A 27,646-nucleotide genomic window follows, 5' to 3' on the forward strand; every position below is an offset into this window, starting at 1 on the left:
CTCCACTAGTAGGGTTCGCACCGCTCACCTTCCCATAATCCCCTTGATCCGCGTGCTCACGTTGAAAATGAATGGGAGAGGATCTTCATCTGACAAATTCGGAAGTGGTGAAAACCATATCGTTTGGACCACAGGAAGAGTAGCTTCTGCCTTGACAGTAGCTAATGGGGATCCTTAATAATAATAATAATAATAATAATAATAAATACAAATACGTAAGTCATTGTAATGTGTCTGAATGCAAAACTGTAGCCTTACAGTTTTCTCCCTAATAGGGGTGTAAAACATATTATTACTGGAACTCATACGCCTCAACATTCCTTACCTTTACTGTAAACATATTTTACTACCTCATAAGCAACACTGAAGCCCTGTCTCAGTCAACATCTGGTACTGGTGACTGGTTGTCTTTATAAAAATCCCTGTTTCATTTGTTTGTTTACCCCAGGTGGACTAGCTCTGGAATGTGGCTGTGATGTTTTTGCCTTCACTTCACTTTCCAGCCCTCAGTCCAGCTCATTCTTCCTCTGGCCCAAATTCTCTGAGGTCACTTATAGGCGCGGTTAGTCTGCCAAGATATCTTTCACTCTACTAATGATGGCATGGCATGTCCTTTGGTTTTAATCCAACCACTCACTCCCATCCCTAAGGCCGTGTTGGCTTCACTTCGCAGATCAGAAAGGGCTTGATTGTTATAAGCAATATCTTCTATCCTTCTATCTTGCTAGTAGACCAGGTGCGGGTGGAGGAGATTGGTGCTTAGCCTATAGTCTTCTGTTAGTCCTCCTAACGTACCACACAAGGGTAGTATAAGGATATCAGATGCAGGGATGGAGGGAGGTATGTGGGTAATATAGTAAAAACTAGCTATAAGGCTTGTTGCTCTGTGATCCGTGACTTACGATAGTGTACTGTCGTAATCAGCTGAAAACAAAGAGCTCCTTGTTAAATGAGTGCTTGGTTCTCTGTCATTTGTCGAGACAAAATGAGGTGACTCCCTGTTGACTGCAAGCGTAGGGGAATGAAAAGCTTATCAGCATCGATAGAATTGGGAGTCTAATTCAGCCCATACCCCCTATATCGACTTCATTAGGTTTTTCAATGGATTCTGTTATGTCTGATTATTCTGGCTCTTTAAAAACATTGAGCTTTAACAAAGCAATCAAACCCTTTTAAGTACACAATATTACTCAATATACATTGATGCTTATTTTTCCAGATCAAAATCTGGATGGGTATTTTTCTCCAATACAATATTATGGTTTCAGATGGGATGTTTCTCCTATCGGGTCTCAGTGGTTATTTCAAACCAACTTTGAGGCTGCAGTAGATATCTACACGTCAGCACTTCCCTTTTATCACTTCGGCTCCACGTTAACATGGTACAGGTGGCTTATTAAGGTCTAAACAGCAGCATGTATGTCGGATGGGTTTGAACTCATTTTACACGCCTCTAAAGCACATTGATTTATTGGCTATTAATTCAACTCAGCTGGCATATTATTTCCAAACTCTCTCCAAATGTGAAGCCTGAAACAACAGAGGCAGTCTCAGTGAAAACAGACATATCAGACCTCCCAGGATAGAAGCCAGACTTAAAAAAAATATTAGATGGGGAAAAAGAATAAGATTTGTATTGTCTTCCAAGTAATTCCAGTAATAACAGTGAAGTGAAGCTGTTCAGGCTCTGCTAACACTACAATAAGTGTTCCTCAAGATGTGTTTGATTTATGTGATGTTACACAGATATGTCCAGCGTGGGGCTTATCTGACCTTTGACCCCTACCATTCTCCATGCAGGAACAGGAACAGCAACAGTGTTCTTTACTGTACCTTCTGGATGGTGGTTGATTTAATGATCAAACAGTGTACAGTCGTCATCTGACTTATTGTACAATCAGGTTGATCAGTGTGTTCCTCCGGGTTTCCTGCTGGGGTTGACTCCAGCCTCCTGAGCAAACAGCCTGAGATGGATCTACGTCTTCAGAAGGTCTCGAGGAGTATCAACCCTGTCGGGGGCCCGGAGGGGGAAGAGACAGAGGAGATGGAATGGGAGATATCATCTCTCCCTCCCCAAGTCTGATTGTCCAGATTTATCTTATGTTTGTCTTCCTGGGCGTATGTTCTGATGAGGCCTGCGCTGGGATTTTCTCTCGTTAATGAGACGCTCGTTAGGGAAGCCCTCGTTACGGAGGAGTCTTGTGAGGCGTTCGTTAGCAGTGTTCTTGATTAGGGGATATCCATGAAGATTGGCAGGATGCACAGGGCGGGTTGTGTGAGGGGTGTCACCACATCCTGTAGAGGCTACTGGGAGGAGAGGGAGGGAGACAGATAGAGATAAAGGGAATGAATGATGAATATTGTGATATTGCTGATATTCCTCCTCTCTTCTCCTGTCAGTATGAGTTTTCACTTTGGACTAAGTAGTGGAATTTGAGCCATTTGACCTATTAGCTCTTTTCTCCTAAGTTTTAAGTTTACATGCACTGAGTCTCTAGTAAGATTTAGTCTGTGTTTGTACCAGTTATAGGGCCGATATATCTCCCACTGTGTATCTTAAGGATTATTTACTCAGTGGTCATTGCAAGGACCCTAAATCATGACCGGGTCATGTCACGGTCCGTCTCATTACTTCTTTCAACGTGACCAGAACATCTACATTCCAGTTTAAACTGCCCTGACTGTCCCCCACCACTTCACAGGGCTGCTGTGGCCCAGCATGTAATCATCTGTGTAAACCCCCTCCAGGGAGAAATGGATTGTTCCATGAGTCATAACTCTACTCACTTTGAGCACTGGAATGTGTCATTCAAAGAGGCGGAAAGGGAGGGTATGAATGAGAAAGGATTTAGTGCTGGTCTCAAATGATACATTGCCAAATTATTGCTGAATGGGCATTTACTCCAAATACATCTAAATTACTAAAATGAATAAGAGCTGCTGCTTCATTCAGCCTGTGTCCGTCAAGTGAATTCATTGCTTTTCCTGTGTACATCAGCTCAGAAAATCCTGCATTATAGGGTTAGTTAGGGTGAGCTAAGCTTCATACAGACTTTACTAGGGCGATCTTTTGAACCTTGTATTTGTAAATCCCCCTAGTTAAATTATTGGTGGAAAAATATATATTTCAAGCCACAATGGATTGTCATGCATTTTTATAACCCCTTTTCTTAGTAGAATGTTAATCCAACTGAATAACCTTTTGGCATTTTCCCACTAATTAGAACAATCTACTGAATATCACACTCGGGCAGTCTTCATATTAAACTCCCAGCAGGGGCTCTGGATACTGAAGGGTTGTTTATGAAAGGAGAGAAAATCCAGGTCTCATAAAATCCTTACAGGTCAAATGATTGCGGAGAGACTCACAGACTCACAGCCTTCCACACTCAAGACTTTTATGAATACGTCTCCGTTCCTACTTTCATTTGACATCTCTTTCAATCTCTGATCTCTAATCTCCCTCTCGCTCTCACTCATGTGCACACAGACACAGAGACACACACACACAGTACACGTACACATCCCTTTGAAGCCTTCCTCTACAAACACTTCAATGCGTGTCAGGCCTTTACCATTCTTCAGGTTCAAGTCAAAACAAAGGGGGTTTGATCTTCTGTTAGACCTGGTAGTTCTGAGAGGGAGACTGATATCAGCCACCATAGCTCAGCAGAAACATGTCGGGAACCAACTGGGTGCAAAAGTGAACCGCCTTTGCAGAGGTAAAATGTTATTAGTATCACATGATGTAGTGAGAGGAGTAGTTCCCAGCCCCACGTAGCTTAACCAGCTGTTGTAGACCCACTGTGATGAGCTATAGAGGCTTTAACAACATTAACAAATGATTCATTTAGGCACCAATTCATAACAGCATTAATGGTAGAGGATGTCTGAATGCTGACTGTACTGTGTCCACGTCAGAGAAGCTATTGGATCACCCACCGGTGTAGTACTGTAACTAAATGTAACTAACTGTTACTGTTGACTAATGTTCAAGCCAAGCTTGCAGATGTCATAGAAAGCATTGCCCCATCAAGTGTAGTAGCCTAAATCTCTCTTTGTGTGACTTGTGAGTTTAAGCACGCACACACGCATATACACACACACACACACACATTCGCTTAACTTGCCGTGATAGTCTATCTTCCTGTCCCTGAGATGGACTGTAATAGTCTCCGTGTAGGATCTGTCCACTATGACCCTCTGGGGATGACAGAAAGCAGAGGGTTTTCCCAACGAAGCCACAAATCACACACACTAGGCTACCCATATAATCACACCATACACATACACACACATCATATACACACACTGCCACTCACAACTACCTAACCACTCATACACACACATTGTATACACACACTGCCTCTCACAACCACCTAACCACTCATACGCACACATCGCATACACACACTGCCTCTCACAACTACCTAACCACTCATACACACAAATGTGTCTCAATAATGTTCATGGTAGGCCACCCTCTCACACACAGTCGTGTTAACCATCATAATAACACAAGCATTTATGAGCTGTACATATACAACAGTATGTGTGTAATTCCTGCCTGCAGGGAACTCCACATCTGTGGAGCTCTATCCCAGGGTGCAACAGCAGCTGTGTCTAGTTTGGCTAGCAAGGTTGTAATGAACTCCTGCAGCTGGCTGTCCAGACACACTCAGACACGCAATGGGTCCTCCCTGGGCCTGTTCTTATAGCACACAGACCTTATCCTTCTGCTGGATTGTGGGCCAGGGTCTGCTGCTTCTACAGGGTTGCACGCATGCACTGGGACATAAACACACACAATATCCATCTGCTAGGCCAAATCATGTCTACTACCCTAACACATGATACACACACCATAATATCCATCTGCAGGGAGAATGAGTGGGAAAGGAAAGGGTATGTCTGTGGTGTGGCGGGAAAACGCTAATCTCTGCCGGCACCCTGTAGAGGTGAAGTAGTGTAGAGTCAACTGTACCCTACTCTCTGGTGGAAACATCACCATGGACACCACTGGATTGCTGTTATCAGAGAAAATTGCCTGTTAAACTAAAGCGGTCCTCAGCGAGTGATTCCATCCTCTGTCTCTCTCACTCACTCACACACAGACAGACAGTGGCTCTCTCTGTCCAATTAGCCAGAGAATAGACAGAAGCTGGTTTAAATATCATGTGAGTTATTCACCATCCTTTTGTACTGGTTTTCCTCCTGCTGGTTTAAATATCCTGTGAGTTATTCACCATCCTTTTGTACTGATTCTCCTCCCGTGAGCTATTCAACATGCTTTTGTACTTGTTCTCCTCCTGCTGATTTAATTATCCTATGAGGTATTCACCATCCTTTTGTACTGGTTCTCCTCCTGCTGGTTGGCAGTAAAAAAGGCTAATATTGACTGGTTCTCCTCCTGCTGGTTGGCAGTATAAAAGGCTAATATTAACTTTGCTGATGTGTTTTTGTTTGGCATGGGAAAGCTGAAGGCTTTGGCTCGCCCTGACCGCGGCGAGCCAGCTGCCAAATTGGAGCTGGCAGAGGTCCAATATTTATAACGGTGTAATAATGGACTACATTTATATAGCTCCTCTCGTCATGTCTCAGGGTGCTTTATAATGTGTGGGGGGAATTCAACTAATCCACTGCAGACATGAGATGTACAGAAGCATTAACACCTATCGTCCCTATGGCCTGAGGGTCACTAAAACAGGCAGGGGGGTCATCATTTTTTAATTTATTTTTAATTTCACCTTTATTTGACCAGGTAGGTCAGTTGAGAACAAGTTCTCATTTACAACTGCGACCCGGCCAAGATAAAGCAAAGCAGTGCGACAAAAACAACACAGAGTTACACATGGGATAAATAAACGTACAGTCAATAACACAGTAGTAAAATCTATATACAGTGTGAGCAAATGTAGTAAGATTAGGGAGGTAAGGCAATAAGTAGGCCATAGTGGTGAAATAATTACAATTTAGCAATTAAACACTGGAGTGATAGATGTGCAGAAGATGAATGTGCAGGTAGAGATACTGGGGTGCAAAGGAGCAAAAAAGAAATAACAATATGGGGATGAGGTAGTTGGGTGGGCTATTTACAGATGGGCTGTGTACAGGTGCAATGATTGGTAAACTGCTCTGATGGTTAAAGTTAGTGAGGGAGATATAAGACTCCATCTTCAGTGATTTTTGCAATTCGTTCCAGTCATTGGCAGCAGAGAACTGGAAGGAAAGGCGGCCGAAGGAGGAGTTGGCTTTGGGGACGACCAGTAAAATATACCTGGTGGAGCGCGTGCTACGGGTGGGTGCTGCTATTGTAACTAGTGAGCTGAGATGAGGCGGGGCTTTACCTTGCAAAGACTTATAGATGACCTGGAGCCAGTTGGTTTGGCGACGAATATGAAGCGAGGGCCAGCCAACGAGAGCAAACAGGTCGCAGTGGTGGGTAGTATATGGGACTTTGGTGACAAAACGGATGGCACTGTGATAGACTGCATCGAATTTGCTGAGTAAAGTCTTGGAGGCTATTTATAAATGATATCGCCAAAGTCAAGGATCGGTAGGATAGTCAGTTTTACAAGGGTATGTTTGGCAGCGTGAGTGAAGGATGCTTTGTTGCGAAATAGGAAGCTGATTCTAGATTTAATTTTGGATTAGAGATGCTTAATGTGAGTTTGGAAAGATAGTTTACAGTCTAACCAGACACCTAGTTATTTGTAGTTGTCCACATATTCAAAGTCAGAACTGTCCAGAGTAGTGATGCTGGACGGGCTGGCAGGTGCGGGCAGCGATCGGTTGAAGAGCACGCATTTAGTTTTACTTGCATTTAAGAGCAGTTGGAGGCCACGGAAGGAGTGTTGTATGGCATTGAAGCTCATCTGGAGGTTTGTTAACACAGTGTCCAAAGAAGGGCCGGAAGTATACATAATGGTCTCATCTGTGTAGAGGTGGATCAGAGAATCACCAGCAGCAAGAGCGGCATCATTGATGTATACAGAGAAAATAATCGGCTAGAGAATTGAACCCTGTGCCACACCCATAGAGACTGCCAGAGATCTGGACAACAGGCCCTCCGATTTGACACACTGAACTCTATCTGAGAAGTAGTTGGTGAACCAGACGAGGCAGTCATTTGAGAAACCAAGGCTGTTAAGCCTGGCCTTGGCCAGGTCGATGAAGACGGCTGCACAGTATTGTCTTTTATCGATGGTGGTTATGATATCATTTAGGACCTTGAGCGTGGCTGAGGTGCACCCATGACCAGCTCAGAAACTAGATTGCATAGTGTAGAAGTTACGGTGGGATTCGAAATGGTCAGTGATCTGTTTGTTAACTTGGCTTTTGAATACTTTAGAAAGGCAGGGCAGGATGGATATAGGTCTGTAACAGTTTGGGTCTAGAGTGTCTCCCCCTTTGAAGAGGGGGATGACTGAGGCAGCTTTCCAATCTTTAGGGATCTCAGACGATACAAAAGAGAGGTTGAACAGGCTAGTAATAGGGGTTGCAACAATTGCAACTGATAATTTTAGAAAGACAGGGTCCAGATTGTCTAGCCCAGCTAATTTGTAGGGTCCAGATTGTGCAGCTCTTTCAGAACATCAGCTATCTGGATTTGGTTGAAGGAGAAATGGGGAGGCTTGGGCAAGTTGATGTGGGAGGTGCAGAGCTGTTGACCGGGTAGGGGTAGCCAAGTGGAAAGCATGGCCAGACGGAGAAAAATGCTTATTGAAATTCTCAATTATCGTAGATTTATCGGTGGTGACAGTGTTTCCTAGCCTCAGCGCAGTGGGAAGCTGGGAGGAGGTGCTCTTATTCTCCATGGACTTTACAGTGTCCCAGAACTTTTTGGTGTTTGTGCTACAGGATGCACATTTCTGTTATAAAAAGCTAGCCTTTGCTTTCCTAACTAACTGTGTATATGGGGGGGCTATTCAATGCTAATGCAGTACAACACAGGATGTTTTTGTGCTCGTCATTTTTTGAATGGGACATGCTTATTTTAGATGGTGAGGAAAGCACTTTTAAAGAATAACCAGGCATCCTCTACTGACAGAATGAGATCAATATCCTTTCAGGATACCCGGGCCAGGTCGATTAGAAAGGCCTGCTCGCTGAAGTGTTTTAGGGAGCGTTTGACAGTGATGAGGGGTGACCGCATGAGCGCGGACCCATTACGAATGCAGGCAATGAGGCAGTGATCGCTGAGATCCTGGTTGAAGACAGCAGAGGTGTATTTAGAGGGCAGGTTGGTCAGGATGATATCTATGAGGGTGCCCGTGTTTACGGATTTAGGGTTGTACCTGGTAGGTTCCTTGATAATTTGTGTGAGATTGAGGGAATCTAGTTTAGATTGTAGGACGGCCGGGGTGTTAAACACATCACAGTTTAGGTCACATAACAGTACAGACTCTGAAGATAAATGGGGGGCAATTAATTCAAATATGGTGTCCAGGGCACAGCTGGAGACTGAGGGGGGTCTATAACAAGTGGCAACAGTGAGAGACTTATTTCTGGAAAGGTGGATTTTTAAAAGTAGAAGCTTGAATTGTTTGGGCACAGACCTGGATAGCATGACAGAACTCTTCAGGCTATCTCTGCAATAGATTGCAACTCCACCCCCTGGCAGTTCTATCTTGGCGGAAAATGTTTTAGTTGGCCTTCCTAAGCCAGGATTCAGACACAGCTAGGATATCAGGGTTGGCGGAGTGTGCTAAAGCAGTGACTAAAACAAACTTAGAGAGGACGCTTCTGATGTTCACATGCAAGAAACCAAGGCTTTTATGATTACAGAAGTCAACAAATGATAGCGCCTGGGGAATAGGAGTGGAACTGGGGGCTGCAGGGCCTGGGTTAACCTCTACATCACCAGAGGAACAGAGGATCAGTATGTACGCTAAAGGCTATAAGAACTGGTTGTCTAGTGCGTGACACACTGGACACTACGGGTGATGGTACTGGGCCCTGTTCTCTCATCTGATGGGGATATCCATTGTCATGACGTTGCCCTCTTTGGGTACAGCGAGCACCATCCCCCTCTCTCTGCTCCTACAACCAGGCTGCTGTGGTCAGAGAGGTCGTAAATTCCTAGGGAAGACCCTGCCTCATGGCCACACAGTATAGAGACAGAGTGAATTTTCATCGAGAACAAAGGAATTTCTTCCACCTCACAGAACTTGAGGTCCGAACAACATTTATGTTCCGGAGAAGAATCCAGCTACAAACTGGTCCGTTTGTGCGGCCACATTACCATAACGCTGTTTATATAATACCCTCAGATATGAGGTTTACATCTAATTGTTGTATAAGATGAATGAGTGAGGATGACACTGTTTGTAAAATTGTGTAATGTGATTTTGGACTGTTTAATGAAGGAAAATACAATTCCCTTTTGAGTTTAACTACAGTGCCTTGCGAAAGTATTCGGCCCCCTTGAACTTTGCGACCTTTTGCCACATTTCAGGCTTCAAACATAAAGATATAAAACTGTATTTTTTTGTGAAGAATCAACAACAAGTGGGACACAATCATGAAGTGGAACGACATTTATTGGATATTTCAAACTTTTTTAACAAATCAAAAACTGAAAAATTGGGCGTGCAAAATTATTCAGCCCCCTTAAGTTAATACTTTGTAGCGCCACCTTTTGCTGCGATTACAGCTGTAAGTCGCTTGGGGTATGTCTCTATCAGTTTTGCACATCGAGAGACTGACATTTTTTCCCATTCCTCCTTGCAAAACAGCTCGAGCTCAGTGAGGTTGGATGGAGAGCATTTGTGAACAGCAGTTTTCAGTTCTTTCCACAGATTCTCGATTGGATTCAGGTCTGGACTTTGACTTGGCCATTCTAACACCTGGATATGTTTATTTTTGAACCATTCCATTGTAGATTTTGCTTTATGTTTTGGATCATTGTCTTGTTGGAAGACAAATCTCCGTCCCAGTCTCAGGTCTTTTGCAGACTCCATCAGGTTTTCTTCCAGAATGGTCCTGTATTTGGCTCCATCAATCTTCCCATCAATTTTAACCATCTTCCCTGTCCCTGCTGAAGAAAAGCAGGCCCAAACCATGATACTGCCACCACCATGTTTGACAGTGGGGATGGTGTGTTCAGCTGTGTTGCTTTTACGCCAAACATAACGTTTTGCATTGTTGCCAAAAAGTTCAATTTTGGTTTCATCTGACCAGAGCACCTTCTTCCACATGTTTGGTGTGTCACCCAGGTGGCTTGTGGCAAACTTTAAACGACACTTTTTATGGATATCTTTAAGAAATGGCTTTCTTCTTGCCACTCTTCCATAAAGGCCAGATTTGTGCAATATACAACTGATTGTTGTCCTATGGACAGAGTCTCCCACCTCAGCTGTAGATCTCTGTAGTTCATCCAGAGTGATCATGGGCCTCTTGGCTGCATCTCTGATCAGTCTTCCTCTTGTATGAGCTGAAAGTTTAGAGGGACGGCCAGGTCTTGGTAGATTTGCAGTGGTCTGATACTCCTTCCATTTCAATATTATTGCTTGCACAGTGCTCCTTGGGATGTTTAAAGCTTGGGAAATCTTTTTGTATCCAAATCCGGCTTTAAACTTCTTCACAACAGTATCTCGGACCTGCCTGGTGTGTTCCTTGTTCTTCATGATGCTCTCTGCGCTTTTAACGGACCTCTGAGACTATCACAGTGCAGGTGCATTTATACGGAGACTTGATTACACACAGGTGGATTGTATTTATCCTCATTAGTCATTTAGGTCAACATTGGATCATTCAGAGATCCTCACTGAACTTCTGGAAAGAGTTTGCTGCACTGAAAGTAAAGGGGCTGAATAATTTTGCACGCCCAATTTTTCAGTTTTTGATTTGTTAAAAAAGTTTGAAATATCCAATAAATGTTGTTCCACTTCATGATTGTGTCCCACTTGTTGTTGATTCTTCACAAAAAAATAGAGTTTTATATCTTTATGTTTGAAGCCTGAAATGTGGCAAAAGGTCGCAAAGTTCAAGGGGGCCGAATACTTTCGCAAGGCACTGTAAATCAGAGCCCAGTTAGGGTCAGGCATCCTGGGACAGGCCCTTTTCTGCAATTCCAAATAAAACCCCAACTTTGAGAAATTCTCACCAGACCATGTTTTTCTCCATCACAAGGGGACAAATGTTGCAGACCATTGCTGAATCTTTTAACCATCCCACGTCGTTAAACTCTTATACTATCGATACCGACAGAATAATAACAAGTCTTTTACTAATTACTGATCTGCAGCTAGGAATTCAGTATCATCGAACGCAAAGAACGACAACTGTCGAAACATCCATTCTACAACAACATGAATGTCGCTCTGAACTATCCCCTCTAACCACGACAGACGGAGAGAGAGAGAGAGACGGATAATTCTACAAAAGAAACAAACTTTTCAACAGCGATCAAGACGACACACTGAGCGTAAATATATATATTGATTGCAATTGTTACCGAATGAGTGAGCGTTCATGTGCAAAGGATTAGCATTTCAATTGCTATAATTATTAACTCTGTAGTGATTTCTCAGTCGACCCTCACTTCCCCTTTTGTCTAACAAGCCGCCATGCCAGTTTAGCCCACTAGGGCACATTCTCCTATCATTTCTTGTAACCATATTTACTTTGTTTGTTTGTGTGTGCACTTCTGTGATTGTTTAGTTGGTTAATAAATAAATTATTTAAGACAATTGATGTATGGTTGCCTCATAGTGAAGACTGGGTTCGTGCAGATAACCAACAATTTACGACGTTTGGAATGAGACTAATGTGAGGTAAAGTAAATAATTCAATAATTCAAAGACTAGTTGATCAGATATAAAATATCTGAAAAGTTATTAGGAAATGATAACCGACTTCCTAGTTAATTACAGTTACATGATTAATCAGTTTGATCGCGTAATACTAATAACAGAGAATCTTTGATAAAAAACGAAGTCTTCAATTTAATGATAGTAAAGACATGACAGTGTTGTGTGTGTGTGTGTGTGTAGCTGTGTGTTGGGGCAGCAGTGTAACAGTACAGGAAGGAGGGAAGGGAGAGCCGAAAGCTTCCTAGGAGATTTCACTCTAATCAACGAGCAGGAGCTGTTAGTTGATGCAACACAGCAACATGCGACACAGCAACAGTCTTAACAACGCCATTCTATTCTATTTGGGTACAGGAACTGAGATAAAACACAACCAATCATCCATCTAGACCTGTTTCTACTTTTCCTGGGGTTGAGGGATAGTTATCCCTACCAAATCTGGAATCTGAAAGGGAATCTTATAATTTGCATGTATTTTTCTTTCTTTTACAATGCCCAAACCGGACGCGCGTGTGCGTCCTCGTGCAAATTGATTTTGTCCCCCCACACCAAATGCGATCATGACATGCAAGTTGAAGTATCAAATCAAACTCTGAACCAATGACATTAATTTGGGGACAAGTCGAGAAGCATTAAACATTTATGGCAATTTTGATAGCTAGCTTGCAGTTGCTAGCTAATTTATCCTATTTAGGACAAAGCTTCTTCCTTCCAGGCTTCTTTTTCTTCTTTGGCCTTTATATGGCGATTGGCAACTAACGTTCATAATAAGGTGCATTACCACAACCGACCTCAGTTCATCTTTTAATCACCCAAGTGGGTATTTGCTTCTAAAAACCAATGAGGAGATGGGAAAGTCAGGACTTGCAACGCGTTCTGCGTCACAAATATAATATTTTTGCGCTTGGCAACGCAGATACTCGTTGGCGTGCGCGAGCAGTGTGGGTGCAATGATTGAATAACATGCATGTGTATATTTATTTTGTAACACTCGCGTAAGCGACATGTCCGGTTAGGGCATTGTGTTAGATGCTCTTCTCCATTGTGTGTGGATTATGTGTGGGTGTGTGTGTATGCATGCATATCTACATATCTACTACTATCTCTCTCTCTCTCTCTCTCTGTCTCTCTGTCTCTCTGTCTCTCTGTCTCTCTGTCTCTCTGTCTCTCTGTCTCTCTGTCTCTCTGTCTCTCTCTCTGTGTGTGTGTGTAAATCAAATGTATTTATATAGCCCTTCTTACATCAGCTAATATCTCAAAGTGCTGTACAGAAACCCAGTTTAAAACCCCAAACAGCAAGCAATACAGGTGTAGAAGCACGATGGCTAGAAAAAACTCCCTAGAAAGGCCAAAACCTAGGAAGAAACCTAGAGAGGAACCAGGCTATAAGGAGTGACCAGTCCTCTTCTGGCTGTGCCGGGTAGAGATTATAACAGAACATGGCCAAGATGTTCAAATGTTCATAAATGACCGGCATGGTCAAATAATAATAATCACAGTAGTTGTTGAGGGTGCAACAAGTCAGCACCTCAGGAGTAAATGTCAGTTGGCTTTTCATAGCTGATCATTAAGAGTATTTCTACCGCTCCTGCTGTCTCTAGAGTTGAAAACAGCAGGACTGGGACAGGTAGTACGTCCGGTGAACAGGTCAGGGTTCCATAGCCGCAGGCAGAACAGTTGAAACTGGAGCAGCAGCACAGCCAGGTGGACTGGGGACAGCAAGGAGTCATCATGTCAGGTAGTCCTGAGGCATGGTCCTAGGGCTCAGGTCCTCCTAGAGAGAGAAAGAAAGAGAGAAAGAGAGAATTAGAGAGAGCATACTTAAATTCACACAGGACACCGGATGAGACAGGAGAAGTACTCCAGATATAACAAACTGACCCTAGTCCCCCGACACATAAACAACTGCAGCATAAATACTGGAGGCTGAGACAGGAGGGGTCAGGAGACACTGTGGCCCCATCCGATGATACCCCCGGACAGGGCCAAACAGGAAGGATATAACCCCACCCACTTTGCCAAAGCACAGCCCCCACACCACTAAAGGGATATCTTCAACCACGAAATTACCATCCTGAGACAAGGCCGAGTATAGCCCACAAAGATCTCTGCCACGGCACAAACCAAGGGGGGCGCCAACCCAGACAGGAAGATCACATCAGTGACTCAACCCACTCAAGTGACGCACCCCTCCTAGGGATGGCATGGAAGAGCACCAGTAAGCCAGTGACTCAGCCCATGTACTCTGTACTGTGTAGCTTTCTAGCTATAAACCCTGTCACTTCATTTATATGAACAGCTCTACTGAGGTGCATGTATCTGGAGAGTTCAATCAATAGAAGTGCTACACAGAAACCCAGCAGCCTAAAACCCCAAACAGCAAGCGATGCACATGTAAAAGCACGGTGGCTAGGAAAAACTCCCTAGAAAGAGTTTGAGTCCTTGGTGGGACACCATGACTAAACATTATATTTAACATTCTAAACATTACAGCTTGGAATGTGATTATGATTATGGTTAGGATTCCATTTCAGAGCTCAGAAAGTGTTTCAACCCTAGGGTGGCAGGTAGCCCGGCGGTTAAGAGTGTTGGGCCATTGGGCCTCTCGAGTAGTGCAGTGGTCTAAGGCACTGCATCACAGTTGCCAGCTGTGCCACTAGAGATCCTGGTTCAAGTCCAGGCTCTGTCACAGCCGGGAGAAACCGGGAGACCCCTTGGGCGGTGCACAATCATCCAAGGTCGCTGGTTTGAATCACTGAGCTGACTAGTTTAAAAGTCTGTCAATGTGCCCTAGAGCAAGGCAATTAACCCTAATTGCTCTCTATAAGAGTGTCTGCTAAATTACTAAATGTAACTCATGATAAGAGAAACAATAACATCATCAGACTAAGTCAGAGAAACTGATTCACTGTGGCAGCAACCCTGAGTTCCTCTTTGGAATTTCAGGAAAGCCCAACACTTTTTCCACAGGGACCCATTTCCTATTTCTGTTCAGGTCTGGAGAGAGTTGGTTTTCTTCCACAGTATGTTCCCTGAGCATGTAGGATGTTAAGTCTGTAATCATCCTCACCTCCACCCTAAAGGTTGTGACCTGAGGATGTAATGTCTGCAGCGATGGCCAAGGTCACCTGGGGTCAGAGGGCAGAGATCATTGGAGGGAGAGGGCCTCATATTGGATTATCCTATTGGTTCCACAGAGGCAGGGAAGTGAGACATATATGAACACCATAAAGACTTGGGATGTTCTTGGTTTTCAGTCATCATCACGCTCTCTCACGCTATCCGGAATTTGTTTGATATTTAGCTATTGGATAGTTACTAGGGCACGCCGATATAAGGATGAAAGCCTTGCCTTAGCTCTCTGTCTGTGTAGCTGAGGTTATTGCTAGTCCATCACCACTGTTCCCCAGCATTACCAGCTCTCTATGGCACCGCTTTATCACCCCAACACTCGAATAAAGCAATTTATAGCAGCAAATTTCAGCCACTACACACTTTAGAAGTGCTTTGCCAAGATTTGCCCATATAAATCAACCCCAGAAGAGCAGAAACAAAACATTATGCAATACCAGGGGTGAAACTAACAACATCACAAACCATGTTAAAAGCAGTGAAATGTACTGATGTGGTTCTTGTTTGCTCATTGAATCATGACACCTTCTCTTTCTTGATAGGCTATTTTTCATCAGGCACCACAAAGTTAACAGAAGGCAGCTCTTTCAGGACCCCGCTAGCTACCTGATAGAGTCAGAGAGAGACTACCACTGTGGTGAGGTCAAGTGACCCGTCCCTGAACCCACACCCCTGACCTCCTCGTCACACACTCCAGACCTCCATGTCACTACTGCTCCTGTCAATCTCACTGTGTGAGACTTTGCTGGCTCTCCAAGAGTCCAGACAGTGCACACGCACAAACACACACATCTAAGCATGATTGGGACACAAACACACACACACGTAAGCAATCAATCAATCAATCAAATGTATTCATCAGCTGATGTCACAAAGGGCTATACACAAACCCAGCCTAAAACCCCAAAGAGTAAGCAATGCAGGTGTAGAAGCAGAAGGAATAAGACGCACAAAGGTACCTCACAAAGTCACTGTCTTTGTCAATCAAACTTTATAGAACTTTACAGGCCCTCCATGTGGCCTGGAGAGCGAGAACACACACACACAATGGACACAATGAACAATGAACACAATGCGACCCACTGCCCATAAAGACTCTGGTAGACTATTTGTTCTGCTCTCTGGTCTGTGTTTAAAGGTCCCAGTAGTGACCCAGAGAGCAGTGCTGCAGTAGGTGACTGACACACGTCAGCCTGAGCCCTGACCCAGGCAGAACAGTGGATGATAGACAGTTAAACTACACCGTGGCTGAACTCCAATTAGACCCCAGTGGCATCTAAATCCTAACTCAGCGTATCTCGCTATATCTCAGCGTATCTCGGTATATCTCAGCGTATCTTCATCTATCTAAAGGAGACAGTTTTTCACACAGACTGTAAAAATGTCAGATGATCAGAGTGACAGGCCAGTATGGGATTTAGGAGAAACAGAACATGGGAAGCAGAGAGGAGAGAGGTTAACAGGGTCTAATAATACAGTTCATTTCCCACCATGACTAATGGCAACAAAGCGCTTGTTCTCTATCCAACACAGTGCTATTAATCACATACATCTTTACCTATGATCCACTAAGTAAGACATTGTGGTATCTTAAGATTACAGAGTTGGGGTTAACTTCATATTGTAGTTCAGGGAAGTCAGTAATGAGCGAGAGGCCCCAAAGCACTCTGGGTCGTTTGTTAAAATGTGTCACAGCTAAGGGCCCACCAGAGGCTTTTAGCCAATCTGCCTGTGTGAGAAAGTGTAAACAGTCCAGCCATAATGTTCTCACCCGCTTGGATAACATATACACACACACGCATACACACACACGATGGTGCAATGAGCACATAAAACACACATACTTTCACACACATACACAAACACACACACTTTTACAATATATATTCCCTCAATTGATGAATGAGTATAGCGTGAGAGTGAGGGGGGAAGCCTTTGGTATCACTATATCAGTGTTTCCATTATGACAGCACCTCCTCAGCTCTATTTGTAAGCCAGTCTGCAGACATAGTCCACATAGCAGGGAGAGCAGGGGAGAAATGAGGGAAGGACAGGAGAGCAGGATGTATATAATGAGAGTGGAGAGAGGAAGAGAGGGAGGACAGGAGAGCAGGATGTATATAATGAGAGTGTAGAGAGGAAGAGAGGGAAGGACAGGAGAGCAGGATGTATATAATGAGAGTGGAGAGAGGAAGAGAGGGAAGGAGAGGAGAGCAGGATGTATATAATGAGAGTGTAGAGAGGAAGAGAGGGAAGGACAGGAGAGCAGGTTGTATATACTGAGAGTAGAGAGAGGAAGAGAGGGAAGGACAGGAAAGCAGGATGTATATAATGAGAGTGGAGAGAGGAAGAGAGGGAAGGAGAGGTGAGCAGGATGTATATAATGAGAGTGTAGAGAGGAAGAGAGGGAAGGACAGGAGAGCAGGATGTATATAATGAGAGTGGAGAGAGGAAGAGAGGGGAGGACAGGAGAGCAGGATGTATATACTGAGAGTAGAGAGAGGAAGAGAGGGAAGGACAGGAGAGCAGGGTGTATATAATGAGAGTGTAGAGAGGGAAGGACAGGAGAGCAGGATGTATATAATGAGAGTGTAGAGAGGAAGAGAGGGAGCACAGGAGAGCAGGATGTATATAATGCGAGTGTAGAGAGGAAAACAGGGAAGGAGAGGAGAGCAGGATGCATGTACTGAGAGTAGAGAGAGGAAGATAGGGAAGGAGAGGAGAGCAGGATGTATTTAATGAGAGTGGAGAGAGGGAGAGAGGGAGGACAGGAGAGCAGGATGTATATAATGAGAGTGGAGAGAGGGAGAGAGGGAGGACAGGAGAGCAGGATGTATATAATGAGAGTGGAGAGAGGAAGAGAGGGAAGGACAGGAAAGCAGGATGTATATAATGAGAGTGGAGAGAGGAAGAGAGGGAAGGACAGGAGAGCAGGATGTATATAATGAGAGTGTAGAGAGGAAGAGAGGGAGGACAGGAGAGCAGGATGAATATAATGAGAGTAGAGAGAGGAAGATAGGGAAGGAGAGGAGAGCAGGATGTATATACTGAGAGTAGAGAGAGGAAGATAGGGAAGGAGAGGAGAGCAGGATGTATATACTGAGAGTAGAGAGAGGAAGATGGGGAAGGAGAGGAGAGCAGGATGTATATACTGAGAGTAGAGAGAGGAAGATAGGGAATGTAAGAACAAGAACAGAAGAAAAATAAACCTAATTGTATTTGTTGTTCAAATCAAATTGTATTTGTTGCATGTGCCGAATACAACACGTGTAGACCTTACAGTGAAATGCTTACTTACAAGCCCATAACCAACAATGCAGTTCAAGAAATAGAGTTATAAAAACATTGACTTAATAAACTAAAGTAAAAAATATAATGAAAAGTAAAACAATAAAATTACACAACAGTAACAAGGTTATACACAGGGGGTATTGGTATTGAGTCAATGTGCGAGGGTGCAGGTTGGTCGAGATAATTTGTACATGTAGGTAGGGGTAAAGTGACTATTTCATTAATTGCATAGCAGTCTTATAGCTTGGGGGTAGAAGCTGTTAAGGAGCCTCTTGGACCTAGACTTGGTGCTCCGGTAGCGCTTGCTGTGCGGTAGCAGAGAGAACAGTCTATGACTTGGGTGACTGGAGTCTTTGACAATTTTTTAGGCCTTCCTCTTACACTGCCTAGTGTATAGGTCCTGGATGCCAGGACGTTTGGCCCCAGTGATGTACTTGGCCGTACGCACTACCCTCTGTAGCGCCTTACGGTCGGATGCCAAGCAGTTGCCATACCAGGCGGTGATGCAACCGGTCAGTATTCTCTCGATGGTGCAGCTGTAGAACGTTTTGAGGATCTGGGGACCAATGCCACATCTTTTCAGTCTCCTGAGGGGGAAAATGTGTTGTCTGCCCTCTTCATGACTGTCATGGTGTGTTAAAAATATGACAGTTTGTTGGTGTGGACACCAAGGAACATGAAATTCTCTACCCTCTCCATGACAGCCTCGTCGATGTTAATGGGGGCCTGTTCAGTCCTCCTTTTCCTACAGTCCACGATCATCTCCTTTGTCTTGCTCACATTGAGGGAGAGGTTGTTGTCCTGGCACCACACTGTAGGCTGTCTCATCGTTGTTTGTGATCAGGCCTACCACTGTTGTGTCGTCAGCAAACTTAATGATGATGTTGGAGTCGTGCATGGCCACGCAGTCATGGGTGACAGGGAGTACAGGAGGGGGCTGAGGACGCACCCTTGTGGGGCCCCAGTGTTGAGGATCAGCGAAGTGGAGGTGTTGTTACCTACCTTCACTACCTGGGGGCGGCCTGTCAGGATGTCCAGGTTCAGTTGCACAGGGCGGGGTTCAGACCCAGGGCCTTGACCCCAATGATGAGCTTCGAGGGTACTATGTTGTTGAATGCTGAGCCATAGTCAATGAACAGCATTCTTACATAGGTATTCCTCTTGTCCAGATGGGATAGGGCAGCGTGCAGTGTGATGGGATCTGTGGATCTATTGGATCGGTAAGCAAATTGAAGTGGGTCTAGGGTGACAGGTAAGGTAGAGGTGATAGGGATAGGGATAGGGAGAGATTCAATATGTCCGTAAACACTCCAGCCAGCTGGTCTGCGCAAGCTCGGAGGACGAGGCTAGGGATGCCGTTTAGCCATACTCCCAAGTACTTGTATGAGGTGACTACCTCAAGCTCTAAACCCTCAGAGGCAGTAATCACACTTGTGGGGAGAGGGGTATTCTTCTTACCAAACCACATGACCTTTGTTTTGGAGGTGTTCAGAACAAGGTTAAGGGCAGAGAAAGCTTGTTGGACATTGACTGCTTTGTTGTAGAGCGTTTATTAACACAAAATCCAGGGATGGGCCAGCTGAGTATAAGACTGTGTCATCTGCATTTAAATGGATGAGAGAGCTTCCTACTGCCTGAGCTATGTTGTTGATGTAAATTGAGAAGAGCTTGGGGCCTAGGATCGAGCTTTGGGGTACTCCCTTGGTGACAGGCAGTGGCTGAGACAGCAGATGTTCTGATTTTATTCACTGCACTCTTTGACAGAGGTAGTTAGCAAACCAGGCCAAAGACCCCTCAGAGACACCAATACTCCTTAACCGGCCCACAAGAATGGAATGATCTACCGTATCAAAGGTTTTGGCTGAATGATGCCCTGAGGTTCTGGAGCTGTGTGTTTTGTAGGTGTGCTGTTGGCAGACAGTTATGGATGATTGTGTTTGGGAGAGTCAGTAGTGGACTTTGTCATAGTTGGCAGGTAAGTCAGGCGTATTGATGGTGTGTGTGTGTGTTGTAATATGTGTGTGAAATTATTGATGACCGTTGTACTGTGGACGCTGTGATTCTGGCTATATCGAAACCCAAGGTGACACACACGTGAAGGAAGCCCATTAATCACTGGGAGACATGGAGGTAGCACACACACTGGTGTCTGTCCCAATCATCTCTGCTCAGATACGGTTACTGCAACACCGCTTGATCATGAATCAAGAGCAAGGTCAGGATGGAGAGAGCAGAGAGCAGGTAGTGGTCATTCATCATGACTGAGACAGAGACACAGAGGCAGGTATGACTTTACAGCCCACAACAATGAACAAGGGACTGTTTGTAGGTGTTCCCGTTTGCCTCATTAGCTGGCTTTGTGATGATCCTGTTGGTATGCAAGATGACAAGGCCAGGAGACCATGGACTCCAAAGAATACCAGTGTCATTCTGAGTAATAATGGAGATTTTATTTCCTAAAGAATCTTCACAATAAGGAAGTGGTGAAGTACATCATTCTAGGTTCAAGCTTGGAATTAAAGTTTCCAGGTTCAAACTACTTCCTGAACTGTCCTTTAATTAAATTGTGCTTTCAGGATAGTTAATTATTTGTTTTTTTCCCCAAAGGGGTTCTCAGTAGCAGACTCCCCATATGGACTCTGTAGGGAAAGATAAGGGCTTACTTTCCTTCCATCTCTCATTCCCTCCATCTTTCTTTTCCTCTGTCTCCGACAGTTCTTGGCTCTGGTCACCGGAGGGCCTTTGATGTGCTGGGTAGCCCTGGTAACTGTTGGCAGGGAAACACTACGGGTTATCACGATCACTCATCTAATTCCTCTAAGTCGGAATACTGGGAATCACGTGTCCGACCTGTGTGAAGCACTGTGTGTGTGTAGAGTGGAGAGATATAACTTAACATAGAGATGTGGTTGGGGTTAAGATACTGTACCATAGGCTTGATTAATAACCTGTTATATCGATGTGTGTTTTAACCTATCTCAATAGCGTTCGGTGTCGGATGTGTTGGGTGTAACATACCATCCAAATACACGGCTCCTCCACTCTAACCCCCCATCCCCCTTCCGCCTCCCCAAAAACTACAGCTTCCGCTCCATTCATCTCAATTCAATTCACTGTTATTTCTATGGAGATTTTTGCAAACTAATTTGTCTAACTTTTACTTCCTCAGATATTAAGCCCACAGCAACAGTGGAGAGGAAATAGTCCCTTTTATTATGAGCACAGGAGGAAACCACACTACAGGGGGTTCAGCCTTTATTCTCTGTGTGTATGTGTGTGCGTTCACTCGGGCATGTGTGTGTGTGTTTGCGCACAATCTTATCACAGTGGGGTGCACAGGGTGTAACACTGAGCGCCTCGGCGAGTGTGGAGCTGCGACAACAACATGAGAATAGAGGGACGCTTGAGTGCAAGACAAAAGAGGCTTGAGGAGGGAATCTGGGGAAACTATCAGTAACTGGGAGGGGTACATCTCACCAGAATACCAGGGATCATCTTCCTAGTTATTTTGGCTATTTTCTCTATTCCATAGGTGTTTACTGAAATATGGCCAGAGCACAGGGTGAGAAGTGTGTGTGTGGGGGTGAGATAGAAACTCCCTGTAAGCTGATACTCAGCGATACCAGGCCCTGTCTCTATCCAGAGAGAGAGAGAGAGAGAGAGAGAGAGAGAGAGAGAGAGAGAGAGAGAGAGAGAGAGAGAGAGAGAGAGAGAGAGAGAGAGAGAGAGAGAGAGAGAGAGAGAGAGAGAGAGAGAGAGAGAGAGAGAGAGAGAGAGAGAGAGAGAGAGAGAGAGAGAGAGAGAGAGAGAGAGAGAGAGAGAGAGAGAGAGAGAGAGAGAGAGAGAGAGAGAGAGAGAGAGAGAGAGAGAGAGAGAGAGAGAGAGAGAGAGAGAGAGAGAGAGAGAGAGAGAGAGAGAGAGAGAGAGAGAGAGAGAGAGAGAGAGAGAGAGAGAGAGAGAGAGAGAGAGAGAGAGAGAGAGAGAGAGAGAGAGAGAGAGAGAGAGAGAGAGAGAGAGAGAGAGAGAGAGAGAGAGAGAGAGAGAGAGAGAGAGAGAGAGAGAGAGAGAGAGAGAGAGAGAGAGAGAGAGAGAGAGAGAGAGAGAGAGAGAGAGAGAGAGAGAGAGAGAGAGAGAGAGAGAGAGAGAGAGAGAGAGAGAGAGAACAATAATATTCACACCCTCCAGATAAGCTGAGACATCCTTAGCTCTACGTCCAAGACAGTAAAATAAACAATACACATGCTGATTGAGAGAATGTGTGTGACAAAAGTGGATGAGTGCATCACTTTCAGTACATTGGAGGCAGTCCATCTTTCTTGGAGCCTCCAGAACTTGCCTCTATGGGTTAGGTTGTAATTATTGCCCTCGTGTTATAAGGTCAATAACATTAGCGTTTTTCCGACCCGCCTGATTTGGGAAGCAATTGATTTACATGATGTTTCTAGTGGTTTAAATATGTGTAATCATTTCCAGGCAAAATGCCAATAACATGAATGAGGTTTCTGGCATTGGATGTGCATTTCTTTATTCCAAAGTGGATACTTGCATTCATTCCTATCTGAGCACCATGTAAAATGTAAATTGTTAGTGTGTAAATTCTTGTAACGTGACTCAAAGCATCCATAGGAGAATATGTAATCACCAACAGTAATCAGGTTATCTCTACAAGAGTCAGTGTTAGTGTACATGTAACTCTGTTGGTTTCATTTACCATGCTGATGGTGTGTGTGGGCCTGCTGGTGTGAGTAACTCTGTGTAACAGTGTGAGCGGGACAGACACTTCTCTTCTATGGCTTGGCTGTTTTTCAGACCTTTTTCAGAAAGAAAATCTGTCTGCACACTGCATGGTTTGGCCTGTTTGTCTGTGTGTGTCTCAGCAAACAGAGCTGTTTTTACTGGGGGAAACCAAACCCTGCCCCAGACAGGAACACAGCAAGAGAGGAGGACATTCGTCTGCTTAAATATTGTTATGGACCCGACTGATGTGTGAACGTAAGCCAAACATCTCTTTGTGTTTCTTTAAAGACTTCAGAGGAGCCCATAAAATACAGTGTGTTGTTTTTCACCACGGACGTCATGTCACTCAAAGTCTGTTTCCACATACCCAAGAGTTATGAGTCCGAAGTTAAACATAAACCTCACTGTCATTTTCACACTGTTCTGTGCTCTATTTCTAGTATCGCTGTCACACGAAGACTTCCAGCACACCAGGTAGGCCATTCATTATACTGTACCAGTTACATTAAGTGTCAATCTTAGTGGCTGAAGTTGTTTGAATTTTAAAAAAAATGTTTTAGATAAAGAATATGGAATCGCATAGGGTTACTATGGTGTGAGGGGAAAGGGGTTATATGAGTTTGGCTGGCAGCTCACTTATGGTCTCTATCCGTCCCCTACTGTCCCTTCATTAATATGACTTTTAATATATTTCCCATTATCTCTTTCTATCCAAAATAAAATATAACGAAGAATAAGCTGGATGAGTAAAATAGGCAATAGTCAAAATTACATTTTTGATAATGTGATGGAAGAGTATCATATAAATGGTTTTGCTCAAGTTTTGTGTCTTCTTAAAGGTTTAAACAGCTACCATCTCTTCACAGGCGCTGAAACTGAAGTTCCATCATTAAACCTGACACTAGCATGCTGCTCTGACAATGTGTGGGTGTGCAGGATAGAGTGCAAGAGGGAAAGTTTCAGGAATCAAGATAAGACCCAAGTGCAGACTGTGTGAAGTAACAATGCTTATTGTAACAACAGGGGCAGGCAAACGACAGGTCAAGGCAGGCAGGGGCGATCATCCAGAGTAGAGGCCAAGGTACAGGACAGCAGGCAGGATCAGAGTCAGGTCAGGCAGAGGTCGGTAATCCAGAGGTGAGACAAAAGTACAGGACGGCAGGCAGGCTCAGGGTCAGGGACAGGCAGAGTAGTCAGGTGGGCAGGTACAGGGTCAGGACAGGCAAGGATCAAAAACCATGAGGACGAGGAAAAGAGAGGCTGGGAAAAGACAGGAGCTGACAGGACAAACGCTGGTACGCTTGACAAACAAGACAAACTGGCAACAGACAAACAGAAAACACAGGTATAAGTATAATGGGGAAGATGGGTGACACCTGGAGGGGGTGGAGACAAGCACAAGGACAGGTGAAACAGATCAGGGTGTGACAGAAAGTGTATGAGAGTGCCAGTAGAGCTTTATAGTGGAATGGGGGGGGTCGGGTGAATTAAGCGATGTCTAAATACAGGATCCATAGCCTCTGCACATATGAGCAATATATATCAACATTATTAGCCCGGGCTTTCAAAACCATGTGTCCTGTCCACACCATAGCCTTTTGATCTGGTTAAGCTCATACTTTACACATACATGAGACGTGACGATATCTATGAGGGGATGAAGCACTGGGTATGCTGCACAGCTGGTAGGCTATAGCTAATGGGATAAAGAAGCATGGTACAATCAGTTTACAATTCAGTGGTTAATGTGAGAAAAAGACGTGAAAGACCATGTGGATTCCACCCCTGACAGAAATATAGCGATTGAGGCGAAGCAGCCGGAGCGGGATTTGAACCAGCAACCATGCAGTTTCAGAATGAGCTGACTACTACCAGTGCCATAAAGGTTCATATTGTACCACTTGGCAGAGTCACATATAAAGAAGCTACTATATATAACATTGAAGGATAGTTGTGACAAGGTGACAAACAATCTGTTGTTCTGCCCCTGAGCAAGGCAGCAAACGCACTGTTCCCCGGGCGTCGACTAAGGCAGCCCCCAGCACCTCTCTGATTCTGCAAGGCAGCAAACCCACTGTTCCCCGGGCGTCGACTAAGGCAGCCCCCAGCACCTCTCTGATTCTGCAAGGCAGCAAACCCACTGTTCCCCGGGCGTCGACTAAGGCAGCCCCCAGCACCTCTCTGATTCTGCAAGGCAGCAAACCCACTGTTCCCCGGGCGTCGATGAAGGCAGCCCCCAGCACCTCTCTGATTCTGCAAGGCAGTAAACCCACTGTTCCCCGGGCGTCGATTAAGGCAGCCCCCAGCACCTCTCTGATTCTGCAAGGCAGCAAACCCACTGTTCCCCGGGCGTCGATGAAGGCAGCCCCCAGCACCTCTCTGATTCTGCAAGGCAGAAGACACATTTCAGTTGAATGCATTCAGTTGTACAACTGACTAGTTATCCCCCTTTTCCTTCCCCTTACCTTCTCTGGATACAAAGTAAATCATGCTGACATACAAATTAGGAAATTACACACAACTCTCACTACTCTCACTAGTCTACTCTCACTAATCCCAAAGTCTAAAGGTGTGGACAAGGTCATCTCAATAAAAGTATTGCAGTCCTCCACCTCCAAGCGTACTCAGCCAAAAACATTTAGGCACTACCAATCAAATGCTATAAAGCCTGATCAGGAGGTTAATGAAGCGTGGCTGTGTAAATGAATATGCATGATTACTGATGTTTGATAACACTCAGGATTTCATGGTCTCTCACCTCTCATTTCCCTGTCTCTCTCTGCAGAACATCTGTCCAACATCTGCCTGGCAGTATGACTGGACATCCTCTGCTCTCCTGGAGGAGTGAGGCATCCTGGGATGCTAAACTATCCCTATCCCCTATCGCAATAGTCTCTTCTCCTCAAATTCACACCACAAAATCCTCTTCAACATCATTAATAATTCAAGACCTTCCACAGCCATACATTCTCATGTGGAATTCATCCCAGACCCACTGAAGCAAGTATGGGCTTGACTGAGAATTGAATCTAAGGTAAATTCTTGGATCTCAGCCAGAAGTAATGTAGGTCTAAAGTGGTTTGTTTGTGCGTGCGTGCATCAAATCAAATGATTGCTTCATCACATACACAGTTTACAGCAGGTATAAAAGGTGCAGTGAAATGCTTGTGTGCTAGTTTCCTGAACATTGCAGTACAATAACCAATATCAATAATAATAAATAACACGTAATAAGAGGTAGTATGCATAGTAATAAACTGATACGTACTCTATCAGTTTATTACTGAATTTTCCACATTTTGTTACGTTACAGCCTTATTCTAAAACGGTTTAAATTAAATGTTTTCCTCATCATTCTACACACAATACCCCATAATGACGAAGCGAAAACAGGTTTTTAGAAATGTTTGCTAATTTAGTAAAGATAAAAACAGAAATACCTTATTTACATAAGTATTCAGACCCTTTGCTATGATACTTGAAATTGAGCTCAGGTGCATCCTGTTTCAATTGATCATCCTTGAGAGGTTTCTACAACTTGATTGCAGTCCATCTGTGGTAAATTCAATTGATTGGACAAAATTTAGAAAGGCACACACCTGTCTATATAAGGTCCCACAAAGCACTGTCAGAGCAAAAACCAAGCCATGAGGAATTGTCCGTAGAGCTCCGAGACAGGATTTTGTAGCCACAGATCTGGGGATGGGTACCAAAAAAATGTCTGCAGCATTGAAGGTCCCCAAGAACACAATGGCCTCCATTATTCTTAAATGGAAGAAGTTTGGAACCACCAAAACTCTTCCTAGAGCTGGCCGCCTGGCCAAACTGAGCGATTGTGGGAGAAGGGCCTTGGTCAGGCCTTTGTCAGGGAGGTGACCAAGAACCCAATAACTCTGACAAAGCTCCAGAGTTCCTCTGTGGAGATGGGAGAACCTTCTATAAGGAAAACCATCTCTGAAGCACTCCACCAATCAGTCCTTTACGGTAGAGTGGCCAGACGGAAGGAGGTTTATTGGACCTTCCTTAGAATGTCTTGGTTCTGTTAACTGATTGACTGGGTCAGCGAAGAGGCAATCCTAACTAATCAAGTATCCCTTACATATGCAGGGCATCAGCAGGGCATGAACCATGATATCTATTGCTCCATAGCTATGTAAAATAAACCTCCCTCCGCCAATATCTTATCTGACCCATTATCTGTCCATATTAAATCAAACAGGCTGTACTGTAAGTCTTACACACACACACACACACACACACACACACACACACACACACACACACACACAGAGAATGGCTTACATCAAGTCAAACAACAGATGATTTCAACATATACAAACCATATGTGGCACTTCCAGTACCGTACTCAGCCTCCTTGCTGTGCTTTATGTACTGTGACTGTGCTGTATATCCTTTCTATCTGTGGGTGAGCCATGTGAATAGAGGAGTATTTCACAGATATTTCCTGTGTGTTTTCATAATGGTGAGAACAGAAGCCTGCTTATAAGCGAGCGTGCTGTCTCTAAAGTAGACATCTCTGACAGGACACTTGACAGAGTTTGCCCCCAGAGTGGATGGTCTGCGTATGTTACCGAGAATCAATGTGTTTAGTTATGTAATGATGGCTGGATCTGGAATATTACACTTTGCCTCGTCCTGTGTAAGCACTAAGC

General features: G+C 44.4%; 1 long non-coding RNA gene across 1 annotated transcript; it reads left to right on the forward strand.

Annotated features, from left to right (window-relative positions):
* Nucleotides 1–22,601: 22,601 nt before the first annotated feature.
* On the forward strand, nt 22,602–26,215 carry LOC118944634. The gene is made up of 3 exons (XR_005039940.1): nt 22,602–23,228; nt 23,414–23,447; nt 25,759–26,215. It is a non-coding gene; the product is annotated as an uncharacterized LOC118944634 (long non-coding RNA).
* Nucleotides 26,216–27,646: the final 1,431 nt, after the last annotated feature.

This window comes from Oncorhynchus mykiss, chromosome 3, assembly GCF_013265735.2.
Source record: "Oncorhynchus mykiss isolate Arlee chromosome 3, USDA_OmykA_1.1, whole genome shotgun sequence".
NCBI lineage: Eukaryota > Metazoa > Chordata > Actinopteri > Salmoniformes > Salmonidae > Oncorhynchus > Oncorhynchus mykiss.